The sequence below is a fragment of the Sus scrofa genome, chromosome 11 (genome assembly GCF_000003025.6).
Source record: "Sus scrofa isolate TJ Tabasco breed Duroc chromosome 11, Sscrofa11.1, whole genome shotgun sequence".
In the NCBI taxonomy this organism is placed as follows: Eukaryota; Metazoa; Chordata; class Mammalia; order Artiodactyla; family Suidae; genus Sus; species Sus scrofa.
Window position 1 is genome coordinate 23,234,507 of NC_010453.5, and position 13,074 is coordinate 23,247,580.

Sequence of the window (13,074 nt, forward strand, 5' to 3'; positions counted from 1 at the left end):
CATTCAGAATGTCAGCATTGATAACTATGGGAGCTGGTTGTGTTTGCTTGGAATACACTATAACCTTTTCTCTCTGAGCTCCAGTTAGAATTAAGTTGCCCTAAGTCATATCTGGAATAAAACAATGTATTAGAGCATGAAGACAAACAGGATAACTTGAAACTCCTCCTTGTTCCCATGCTGCATTCTTTACTGAGTTGGTATCTGGGTCCAGGTGCAGGTCAAGGTGTCTTTTTTTTTTTTTTTTTTTCCCAAATCATTTAAAACTCTAATGCACTAAGTGATCTGCGACCTAATTATGGGGGAAATTACCTGTATCCTTATGCATGCTCACAACCACTAAACTCAACAGCAGCATTTCAGCTAACGGTCCCTGCCTTCTCACTTGGAAGAATTTGGGGCAATCGGCTCCCAGCATGAGGAGTTGATTTTGGAATTCATGGTACATCTCACAGCTTAAATTTACCAGGCTTCAGAGGTAGAAAGCTTTTGTTTTTTTCTTTAGACAGGCAGAATAGATTCTTTAGTTGTGGTCAGATCAGTTTAAAGTGTTTCTATCCTTTCCCAATCCTGCATTTTTATGGAAGTTAATGTTTGACTAGTTTATTGCTCTGCTGCAAATTGGAAAAAGCAGTTATGTTAAGGAGCATTCCCCTTTTAGGAAGAAAAATCAAACCTTTATAATTATGCTATTAATTCTCAGTTCAACTGATAATAGCATATGAAAATGAATCTCTCAGTAGTGCATTTGATTATTATTTAGTGTTTAGCTAGCATGCAGAGCTGTGGTTTACAGCCTTTTAATCCTAGCTGTTCCCCCAAACGTTTACCTTTAAGTGGGGCAGAAACACTATATCTGTTATGTTATTATCCTTTCATTCTATTGTTTGTCTTTTAAGTTAAGATAGCTGCAAACCTACATTCTTATTTTTAAAAGTTGGCTTCTTGCAAATGTATTTATTTTTACAAAGACAAGTCTGCCCCCTTTGGTGCTCATCAGAGACATTATGGCTTTGTTCCATTCTCCCATCTCACCAAGTAAGCAAGCACTTGGGAAGTTGTTGAATGAAACCCTAAAGGCAACTTTGCAAGCAAAACAAAGCTTTTAAAATTATTTTGGAAGACTCTGACTCATACTCATTTTAAAGGTCAGCTGTCAAGAGTCCATTTGGGGTATCAGAGTTTTTCTACTCTTCCTGCAAATTCCAGAGCGTCAAGTAAAAATTTAAAACATCTGAGCCTTCAATGGAACCAAAAAGCACATGAATTCCATATCACAACAAATGGCTTCTCAGAAGATTGTAAATTGAGTGACAGAAGAGAAGTCATTTAAAGGGACGTCCACTAAAGAAGACACGGCAGCACACAAATAAATCCATTTTAATTTTCACTTTATTTCCATTATATTTCAAAGCTGCGATATCACGAGTGGAGAGACAAGCAGCTCATAGAAGAGCCTGAGTTCAAAGGAACTGGAATTTAGCATGGAATGTAAAACTGAGGACTTCTGCTTCTAAAAGGATGATTGGTGAAACACCAAGGTTGAAGTATGAGGGCTTGGTGCTCAGCAGAATTAGTAGTCTGGGGCTACTCTGCGTGTACTGGCAAGTGGCCACGAAGTAATGCTCTTTACAAGAGAAAAGCTTGTACCTGACAAGCTATTAGAAGCGTGCATTTCTCTTAAAACTCTTCCTGTCCTTCTGCTCTAGAAGAGATTATAAACTGGTAATGAAAGGTGACTTTCATGTTGAGAGACTGGATTCCGGAGACTGACAAGAGGCAGGGTCTAGCCTTCTCACCCCCGGGGAACTCACTGGGATCCCTGCAAAGTGCTCCCTGTTTGCCCCCTGGGTGAGCTCACACAGGGGGTCAGTACTCTCTGCTTTCTTTGCCCTGGGGTTCTGGCTGCCAGAGGGGAAAATAGTCATACACAGGGAAATGGCAGAAGTTAAAATCAAGCAAGCCTGGTGGGATGGTAATGGCTTTCCCAGCATCCAAGTCTTTGCCTTCAGGATATGTGAAGCTAGAAAACAATGTCATTCATTCAGTGTTTATAGAGAACACACAAAGTACCAGGTACTGGGGTCAGTACTGGAGGGCATGCAAAAGTACGCAAAACACAACCCCTGCCCCAGGATTCTTGCCAGGAAGGGTATTTAAGTATCAGCTAGACTTTATGACCCTTTAATGAATTCTTGAGTGAAAAAGTGCACTCAGAATTTAAAATAAGCATGGAAAAGAATACCACTAGGACGATAAGTCTCTTAGGAGACAGGGGATGTAAAAGTGCCTGAAAATCTTATTTCTAAGGTATACAATGCAGCTTAGATGGATGAGAGAGAAAGAATTTAAAGGGCCAAGAGCGACACCAGACTGGAGCTTTCTTAGAGAAGCCCGACTTCAAAGAAGCACTGCTTGGATGCCTGCACAGTTAGCTGAATCCGAACAAAGAGGAGGCCGGCACTTGTACCTGGGAAGTGGATAACTTGGAGGAAAAGTGGTTTCCTCGGAGGAAAAAAGGCAACAGTCCGCCGGGAGTCAAGCCCCACCCAACCCGCGACGGTGCCTGCTGACCGCACCCTCGACCGACCTCACCCTCACTCCCCCGCCCGACATTCTCTACCCGGTAGAGGCGGCTGGGCCGCGCTGGTGGGGTTCACCGCCCACTCCACGCCCGCAGCCCTTGCACCCGCCGGTTCCAGCCGGTAGTCGGCCACGTGCGCCCGGGTTCCCTGCTCTGCCCCCCCCCAGCTGGCTAGGCGCCTCCAAGGTTGCAGTGGACGCCGTGAGGTCCCGATCTCTGTCCCCACGCCCAGCCAAGAAGTCCGGACAGCCGCGGCGTTGGCGGGAGGGAGCGGCTCGGCCGCTCCCTAGAGGGGACGGCGTGACAGTGGGCTGCGGGCGCCGCCTCTGCTGCATCCGTGGCTGCGCTTTCCGCTTGGCTCAGCCCGGCTCGGATCTGGAGCCCCGCGCGCGCCGCGCTGCTTTTCCCCCTCCTCTGCTGACGCCCCGGGGGCAGCTCCCCCGGACGAGACGCGCGTTCGATCCTTCTTTCCCCGGTTTACGGATTTCCGGGGGCGAAGAATTTTGCCTCGGTCCCTGCGAGCATCTCTCGGCCTCTCTCCCCCTCCCCTCGCGACTCCCCCACCCCGTGGGCGCGCGCGCGCGCGCACACACACACTCACACTCGCAGGCGCGCGTGCGCACGGCCGCGCGCCGGAGCCTCGGAGTCTCCAGCGCCGCTCAGCAGATCCCACTCTCTCCCGCGCCGCTACTCACACAGGCTTCCAGCCGCCACTGGGCGTCCTCTGTCTGCAGCAGCGGCAGCCGAGGCAGCAGTGGGAAAGGCGGCTGCAGCCCGACCTGGTCTTAGAGCTCCGAGCCCTGGACGGAGTCCGGGAGAAGCGAGAAGGAGGACGTGGAGGCGAGGAGGAGCCGCGCCGCGCCCCGTCCGCGCGGCAAGCTGCCTCCACTCCCGCTCCCGCGGCCGCAGGTAAGCAGCTCCGGGGCCCGCAGCATCCCTGGAGCGTCCGGGCTCTGAGCAGGGGTTCTGCGATCCCGCCCCCGCCGCGGCACCGGGACAGAGGCTCGGGGGGAAGTCGGCTGGGGGGGGAGGGGAATGGAGCTAGAGGTGAGGCCCATAGGGAGGGGTGCACGGGAGCGTGGGGGTTTCAGCGCAGCCCCCCGCACCCATCCCCTCCCTAAGCAGCCTCAGCCGGGTCACTTTTACGAGCCTGGGGGGTGCCTGGCGCCCCAGGCAGCTGTTCTCAGCTCTCCCTGCCGACGCCAGCCAGTGTTGGCTCTGGGCTCCGCGCCTGCCGCGCTCCTCCCACCTCCCGTGCACCTTGGACAGCGCACCCCGTCGCCCCCAGCACCGCACCCGACTCAGCGTCCTGCTTGTGTAGCCCTCCCGCTGACATCTTCTTTTCAGGTTGTCACCCTCCAGCCCTGTATCCCTTGTCCTCCCAGCCTTGGCTCACTCCGCTAGTGCGGGGCGGAAACTTTCCTCTCCGCCTAGTCTGAGCTAGGTACTATTGTTGTTATTTGTGACTGTCCTTTTACTCAGGGAACTCAGACACCTTGGACCAGTCTTCCTCGGCGGGAATACGTCCTGCCCAACACAGCCCATGGCAAAAGAGGCACTGGGTAGCAGGACTCCGTCGCTGCCGGGGTGCAGAGCCCGCGCCTCGGGAGCTGGACGCCTGCCTCCTCCCCGCCTCTCTGGACTCGACACGTGCGCGCCTCCCACGGACGCGGCCCCTCCCCGACCACCCCACTTCCTCCCCCCTGCACGGCCATGGCCACCCCATAGGTTGGACACCCGGGGCTTGCGGGTCCTGATTGGCTGAAGGCGTAACCCCGCCTCCTTTCCGGAGGGGGGGCGATTCTGGAGTGTTGTGGTTGTCATCCCGAGGCGCGCACATGGGGGAAGTGGGGTCGACAGGTGGGGAAGCCCGGCTGGGTAGGATCTCCGCATCCCATTGTGTATAGTTACATTCCCACTCGCCTTCCTCCAAATACTCTCCTTTTCTTTTTCTCAACGTTTTGCTGCTATAACGTTTTTTTTTTAAAGAGGTGGCTTGTAACCCCTTTTTCATTGGTATTGTATCTCGGTGGCAGAGATTTTTAAAGCAGATCGAGAAGAATGAGGGGAATAAGTGCTTACGGGGAGGTTCGTGGCAAGCTGGGCTGCAGATTTGAGTCCAGGAGTTTGCAGAAAGTAATGGGTGCTTAAGGGATATGAGAGAGATGTAAAGTGGGAAGGAAATTGTTTCTTGGAGAGGGCAAGACACAGGTGAGCAAACCCTGGAAGCTGAGGGAGAAGGGAGTGGGTGATCTGTGCTGTGAGACGTGAAGGACAAACCTGATGGGCTCTCCGTAGAGGTGGGTGTGCCCTGCTGAAGAGGACTCTGCCCTGAAAAGTGGTCATTTGGACCAGTATTCAGTGCATTATTAGCACACTTTGTTTCTGTTTTGCTAATGTTGCCCTTTGGATAGAAGATTTTATAACGATAATGTTAATATACGTAGTGGGTTTTGCTTATTCCGGTTTCTTGCAATATATAGATTTGCAAGTGGTAATAAATTTCAAAAAGTGTATTTCAAGGCCTCCTCTAGAGGGATGTACTAAATAGTTAAGTTACAGTGCTTTGGAAATATTGTGAAGGAAGACGGATGAGCATTGCATTAAAATCCGAAGACTGTTCTGGCATTATTTAGGGTCTTTGCAGAAATATATGTATGTGCATAAGTGATACTGATTTCTCTTCATTTCAAAGCATGATTGCCTCCAGCACTTTCAAGCTTTAATTCCTTCAGGCTGTTTTGATGTTGTGTCTGTACATCTAAGAATATTGTAATTCTTATCTTTAGAAGCCTTGTCAATGGAAAACAAACAGCTACTGATGCAAGCTAATGTTGACAACTTTATATTGAGTACACTGTGCCGCTATTTTATTTGTAAGCTCGTGAAATATGCAAGAGTAACATACCAAGACTGTTACCCCGAGGGACCAATATCAAAACAAAGTGGGGAATCACATGAGGCTATTCCAGGGGGAACAATTCAATTATTTTTAAAATGAATATGTGTTAAGATTCTTGGGTGTAAACAGAAACAGGATTTTCCCGTTTGAATTATTATCTTTGTACACAGTGGTAGCACATGATATGAAGTAAAACAACATATTATATATGTTTGATGATTCCAAAGTAGATAGTTAAGGTTTTCCATTTATTATTTTCATGTAAGTGGAATGGCTTTTCTGACTGGAGAACTTTGTATTCCAGGGACAGAATTGGATACATCTGGCACATTGGAAATTATTGCTATTGAGAAAATAATTTGTACTGTTTTCATATCTCTAGGTCATGCTTTGATTTTCCCTCAGGGATTCAGATTCTAGTTTTTGGCCTATCAAATTTAAATGGGTTTGCAGGTAGATAGGAGAAGAATTATTCAATCGTACGAACACACACATCTGAAACTGCAAAGTGTATGTATGTTTATCAGCACATAGCTATGTATTTATACACATATTTGGGGGCTACATTTAGCGTGTTTATTCATATACATGTTATCATCATCCTTAGAATTTTCTCTCATTTCTTCTTGTCCAAAAGGTGGCCCTGTTTTAAACTGTGCAAAGCATTATCACCAGTAGAATTGGCCGATAGATCATGGAAACAGACAATAGTATTTTGTTGCTTGGCAACCACCTACTGTGAATGAAAAACAAAGCGGTGACAGCTGCTTCCACATCCTGATACTCATACTGTAACTCCAGCATTGCAACCCTCCAAATGAGACAGATCTACTAAGTTTCATTTGCGGAAGGTGAAGCTGTTTCTTTGGGGGTGGGGGGATGTTTTTAAAAAGAACATTTAAAAATTTTATTCTAATAAGAATTATATTGTTATTGTGGGATGAAATGAAGCATCTAATTTGAATTGCCCTCTTAAGCCTAGTAGAAACTGAAAAATGCAAGACTGTCAGGCTTGTTTAGACCCTTCTCATTCTTCCCTTTATAGCCATTAAACACCATAAGCCCAATTGCTGTTGTTATCAGATGCTCTTAGGATTTTACCAGAACTTGAGTTCTCTGTGATACCTAAATAGGTGCCTGGGTTTTCCTGCCAGGAGGGACCTCGAGACGGCCGCTCTGGCCCAGTGCTTTAGTTTTAAGGCACCCTGAAGCACAGAGCCGTCTCCAGGATGGCTTGCCTTGGGTCACACTTGAACATTTTTTCCTGGTTCCCTCCCCCAAATGATTCTTTCTTTGTTCTTTATTTCCATAGAATTTTGGGGGTCTTTGTTGGGCTCACCCACAGCATATGGAGGTTCCCAGGCTAGGGATCGAATCAGAGCTGTAGCTGCTGGCCTACACAACGTGGGATCCGAGCCGTGTCTGCAACCTGCACCACAGCTCCTGGCAAGGCCATGATGGGAACTCCTCCATAGAAATTTTAACCAAGATTTTTATCCTAGTAAGGGTACTTAGAAAATACAGTAATATTGCCAGTGGAAATGCAGTGTTGACACCAGCCTGTGTATGCAGCCTTCAGTCTCGGAATTAAAGACTCCTACCCCTTTCCTCAAAGTGGGGAGGCCCAGTGCCTTGCTTTGGTAATTGTTTACATCATCGGACAGTTGTTAAGGATCTCTTCTTCTGTATATGAATTTTAAATGGGGATGAGATTGAAGATTGTGTTGGTCAGCTTGTGTACCTGCAAGAGTTTAAACACTGCAGCTAATTAATCACTCGTGGTGGTCTTCTGCCTGCAACATGATTGATGTCCTGATTGATGTCCTCTTTAAAGTACATGGGACAAATTGTGTCCCTACATAATACTCCTTTCAGTATTTTTTATTTTTTTAAATTTAATTTTTGGGGGCGGGGGGGCACACCCCAAGCATATGGACGTTCTCCCAGGCTAGGGGTGAATCGGTGCTGCAGCTGCCAACCTACACTGCAGACCTAGCAACGCAGGATCCGAGCCTCATCTGCCACCGACACCACAGCTCGTGGCAATGCCGGATCCTCAACCCGCTGAGCGAGACCGGGGATCAAACCTGAGTCCTCGTGGATACTAGGCGGGTTCTTAACCTGCTGAACCACAGCAGGAACTCCTCCTTTTAGTCTTATCAAAGCTGTCGTGGAGTTCACTGGTGGCCTCGCAGTTAAGGATTTGGCGTTGTCCCTGCTGTGGCTCTGGGTCAGTCCCAAGCCTAGGAATCTCAGCATGCTGCATCTTGTATTTTTCAGTTTCTGCTCGGCTGGCCACAGGTGTTACCTGGAGCCTGCTCTGCTGGCGAAGGCCAAGTCGTCCATCTGTGAGACCTGGCCATAGTGCAGATGGTTTTCCAACAATAAAGCGATCAGGGAGGCAGTGTTGGATGGCACGTGGATCTCATGGGCATTAGGAAGCCATTCTTCCAAACGCGGGGAAAGGTATTGCACACGTGATACCTTTTGAGGTTCCTTATGCTGTTTTAAAGAATCTGAATTCCGCTCTGTATTATTTATGACATAGGTAGGCACTGAACTCTAATACCCCTTCCCAGGAAGAAAAACTTGGATGGGACTGGCTGGAGCAGCAATGTGGTGACAGCAATAAGTGCCATTGAAGAGCTGTTTTCATCAGACAAGCAGGCACTTTAGCTGATTTGTAGGGGGGAATAAATTGATTTATAGCATGTTTAACCTAGTTTTAGAAGCCTGCCATTAACTTGTTCTAGCTAGAAGGACCTCCACGCAGAATAATAATGTGTCGGATTTCAAGTGAACTTCACCGATTGTTTTTTTAAATTACTTTTCACAGTCTGGTTGCCGCTTGTCCAGGACAAATACTCGCTTTGGATCCTCCAGGGTTAAATCTGACTTTTAAGGTTATTGTTATTTAAAACATTCGGAACCATTTCTCTTTGCATAGCATGGTGTTAAATATTCTGTGATTCATACATTTAATTTCTTCCATTCGAATCTTGAAATTGCATTAACTTCGCTCTATCTTCATGTTCAAGGTACGCGTCTCTATGTGTTTGCATTTTTTTTCCTTCTTGTTGTTTATATCCTTATGATAGAACACTGAAGGGCCTGATGTGTGTGTGTGTGTGTGTGTGTGTGTGTGTGTTACATGTAAAAAGAAGCTTTCATGCAGTAAAGAGATATTTACATTTTTTTTCCATCTCCTTATGTCTGCTTCTGCTGTTATAACCTGTAAACTGTCACCCACACAAATAGATGACTGCTAAAAACAAGCAAGCAAATAAATATTTATCTAAGCAGCATCCCATTTGCTGCCCTCCAGGCTGGCCGAGAAAGCACATTTCTCATTCTTAGACACGCATATACTTCCATACATGCCCCCACGCACATTGAGTTTAAGGTTCTGCAGGCTCTTCAATTTTAATTTTTTTAATTTTGAGAGTGGACAGAAGTAGTATTTAGTTGGGAGACCTGGTATGATACATTTGAAGTCAAGCCATTATATTCAGGTTTTCAGAAATGCAGTAGCAAAGGAAAAATCAAGTGAATTCTTCCCTTCAGAAATTTTTTCAAATTTATGCTGAGACCATAACCCATGAGCCTTAAAACAGGGCCCAGAATCCATGACAGAGCCTGGCATGCAGTGGCCCCTCAGTACATATTTTGTGGAATATGCACCTGCTCTCCATCTTTATGGGATGTTGCAAATATTTCAGTCTGTATCTGTGTAAATAGCGAAAGTTGGGGAGATGGAGAAGATCCGACTGTATTTTTCTAATTGTTTCTGACCCTGAGTGAAAGAATAGCAAAACAACGAATTTAGCCAGTGATATTTTGGAATATACTTCTTCTCGGTGTAGAAAGTTATACCAGGGGTATTGATTTTTCACAAATACAGCTATCCTAAGTACAGAAGAGCTCTTTAATAGCCCACAGCAGCATAACAAAGGTTATGGCAGCTGGTCTGCAGGAATACTTTATTTAGCTGGAGCCGGAGGGTGAAGTTTGCTAGCCCCAGTGTAATTATCCAGCCTGGACTGTGGCCAAGGTGCTGTGGTTAGCATCCCAGACGGTGGGAGCAAAGCCACCGATGAGGTCTTCAGTGACGAAGGGTGGCCAGACCTCTGCTTCGGTCTTGTTTGCAAGAGAGCACCTTGAGTAGCCTGAAAACCGCAAAAACCCTTGTGCCCTTAAGGGATGGAGCCAGAGTTAGCATCGAGGTCCCAGGTACCGAATTTCTGGTCTCTGGAAGAAGTCAGAATCCATCCGGAGAGGCCAGTGCCCTTGAAATAGGCTTTCTCCTTCATCTGGCCACATATTCGTGAAGTAGGTGGAGGGTGACAGTGTCTGTGGGGTCAACCCTGGCAGTGTCACAGGGGAGGGTGAAGCCTGACCGGCTTCTCATTCTCCCTTAAGTTCCTCCTTCCTTCATCTTCCACCACTTCCTTGGTTGTTGGTCTCCTTTGTAGGTGTCTTTGTTTTTTGGTGTTTTTTTTTTTTTTTTTTATATTATTTGTTTGTTTTCTCCTGTCTTTTTTGACCATCCCCATGGCATATGTTAGTTCCCAGGCTAGGGGTCGAATCAGAGCTGCAGCCGCTGCCCTCACCACAGCCCGAGCAAATGCAGGATCCAAGCCGCATCTGCAACCTACACCACAGCTCACGGCAACGCTGGAGCCTTAACCCACTGAGCGAGGCCAGAGATCAAGCCCGAATCCTCATGGATACTTGTCGGGTTCTTAACCCACTGAGGCACAGTGGGAACTCTTCCTTTGGAGGGTTGAACTCAGAGTTTGTAGCCGATCGCTGTTAGGGTGTATGCTGGTCCGAGGCTATTGTGCTTTTCTGGAGGGAGTCCCATGTGTCTTGATGTATTAGGTGCTCAATATATATTTGTTTATTGTCTTTCATTATTTTGAGAGTCGGGAAGGTGGTTTTGTCCAGGGAAGCTGTGTAAGTAAAGCCATACCGCTTCCTTTCAGCATGATTTTGGAACAGGCGTTTTTTGAGCAGTTATTCTACGACTGGGATGGTCTTTGGCTCTGGGGATTATAGAGATTCTTCAGGCCCAGTTCACGCTCCTGGAAGGGAAAACGCCACCTGCAGGGAAGACTTGGAGGAAGTGCACAAATGCTTTGTGGTTTGCAGGTGACTGTGGGGTGGGGGAGTGTCAGGAGGTCTGGAGAGCAGGGCTGCCAGAGGCCATGGCAGAACTAGGAAGACCCAGGAGAGAGTGTGAGCTTTGTGGTATCGGATAGTGTTTCACAAACTGCCTGTTCAAAGGAATCCCCTGTAGTGTTTGCCACAGTAATGATTCCTGGGTCCCACCATCCCCCTCCCCCAAAATCGACAGGGACTTGGCCAGGCAACAGAGACGCATGCGCATGCCCAGAGGCTCACCGCCAACCATCATGCCACCACCCACCTCCTCACCCACTCCTGTCCCCTTGACCGACCTTGCCCTTCTGCAGAATTCTTCAGGCCCCCCACCGCTCTCCACCTGAGGGCTTTCTCACTTGCGGAGCAGCCAGAGGGCAGGGCAGCGAAGTTTCCCGCCTCCGGAGTGGACCTCAGCCAATGGCAGAAGAGAGCCGGGTGGCAGTACCCTAGCATTTGGGTGCAAAGACCAACGCCTGTACTACGTTGTGGCCCGGAGTCCCCTGGTGGCCCATGATGGCCCTTCTGGATAATCTGTGCCTTGTTGGCTTCCCTTCTGCTCGAGCTTCTAGGATCCCCGCCCCCATGAATCACTTGCATTTACATTCTGTCCCCAGGTCTGTCCCTGGAGGAACTCAACATAAGATACCGAAGAATTTGCTGTATTTATTTTTTAAAAATAGTATCCCCCATCCATCCACCCACCCACCCACTGGTTTTTCTAATAAGGCAAGTTTGGGAACTCCGGTTTCAGGTGCTACAGGGCGGCTGAGGAATTGAGAGGAGGGCGTTGTAACTTCTGATTGGCAGCTGAAAAAGATCCTACTGGCGGGTGTGTGGGGCATGGATGGGTGTGTGGGACATTGATTGGCAGGGGAGGAGCCGGGGGCGTGGAGACTGGCCCGGCCTGGAGGTGGCACCGCCCAGGCAAATGAGGTCAGGCACCTCCGAGAACGTGGGGCTGGAGATGGGGAAAGGATGCAGATGGGTTTTGATGGAGAGCTGTCTGGAAAAGTCCGCAGGATGACGAGGCTTGGGATGCGTGCTGACTTTGCTCCCTGCCAGCCCTTTGCCCGCCCCGTGGCCATCTCTGTCCCTTGGGCTCGGTACCCCGTGGGGCTGCAAGTCCCCTGCCTTGCTCGTAATCCCGGCCAGGCTTTCTAGAGTTAAGTAGTACCATTCTGGGCATAAATAAAAGAAGACAGAAAGATAAATTGAAGAATATAAATAATTCACCACCAGATCATTACGGGAAGAAAGTTATATTTTACAGGCAGGATTTGTGGAGTGGTAGAGAGGAGAGCCGAGAGGTGTCTGTGGCTCGTGTCCATTTTGTGATAAATAATGATTTTCTTTTCCCCTCCCCATCCTCTTGGCTAAGAAGGGGTTTTCATCCAGCCTCAGTTTCTGGAAGACCTCGCAGCTTCTCCCATGGCCTGTCGCTTAGCTAAGGGAATGAGGGGTAGCTGGGGGTGGGCTGGCCCTCCCCTCTGGCCCTCTCAAAATGCCAGGCTTTTTTTCTGCAGCGTCTCCTGCTGGTTCTTAGGCCACCTGCTCCCCGAGGAGATCAGAGGGTGCAGACAGTGGGAGAAGGGAAGCAGCCGTCCATCCAGAGAGCTGTTTTGAAACGAATTCTTAATCCTGAAACAAGCAGGTTGAGGCTTGTTAGATGATCTGAAATCTGATCAGGCAGCCTTCTAATTGTCCCACGCATGAATACTAATTCCGGGCTCTGTCTGGAGTCAGAAAGGCAAAGGCTGAAGAATCAAGCCAGAGCAAGGTGACAGCATCGTATTTCTGCAAGAGTGGCATTGGGCCAGTGGCAAAGAGAAGAGCCACTGGGAAGTTGCCATTCTGGGAAGTTGTGGAAGGGGTCACCAGGGAACTTACTGGGCCCTGCCTCACAGGGAGAGCAGAGTCGCGGCCGCTGACATACTGCACGTGAGAGTCCAGAGGCCGGGGACCCTACAGTGAGACACAGCGGAAAGGAAGAGGCCTTAGTCCTTTAGAATATTGCACACCTCTTTAGGATATTTTCAATTAATGTCTTCAAATCTGGAGATAATTATAGATTGATGTGCAGTTGTGAGAAGTAACATAGAGAGAGCTGACTACCCTTTACCCGTTCCCCCTGGTGGTGACACCTTGCAAACCTCTAGGGACTGCTCTCAGTCTGAGGTCGGACTTTTGCACTTGCACTTGTGCTCCTTCGTGGAGGTGGGTGCCCACGTGCAGGCGTGTGTTTTCTCATATATATATATATATATATATATATTTTTTTTTTTGTCTTTCTGTCTTTTCTAGGGCAGCACCCGAGGCATATGGAAGTTTCCAGGCTAGAGGATGAATCGGAGCTGTAGCCGCCGGCCTGCACCACAGCCACAGCACGCTGGATCCTTAGCCCGCTGAGCAAGGCCAGGGATCGAAC

General features: G+C 48.4%; 1 protein-coding gene across 7 annotated transcripts in view; it reads left to right on the top strand.

Moving 5' to 3' along the window:
• The window catches only part of ENOX1 (ecto-NOX disulfide-thiol exchanger 1), a 660,000-nt gene continuing 647,183 nt past the window's right edge, over positions 258-13,074 (top strand). For all 7 annotated transcript variants that reach the window (XM_021065349.1, XM_021065348.1, XM_021065354.1 and 4 more), the window contains exon 1: positions 258-3,493. The gene's annotated coding sequence lies outside the window, so the exon portion shown is untranslated. The remainder of the gene's footprint in view (positions 3,494-13,074) is intronic.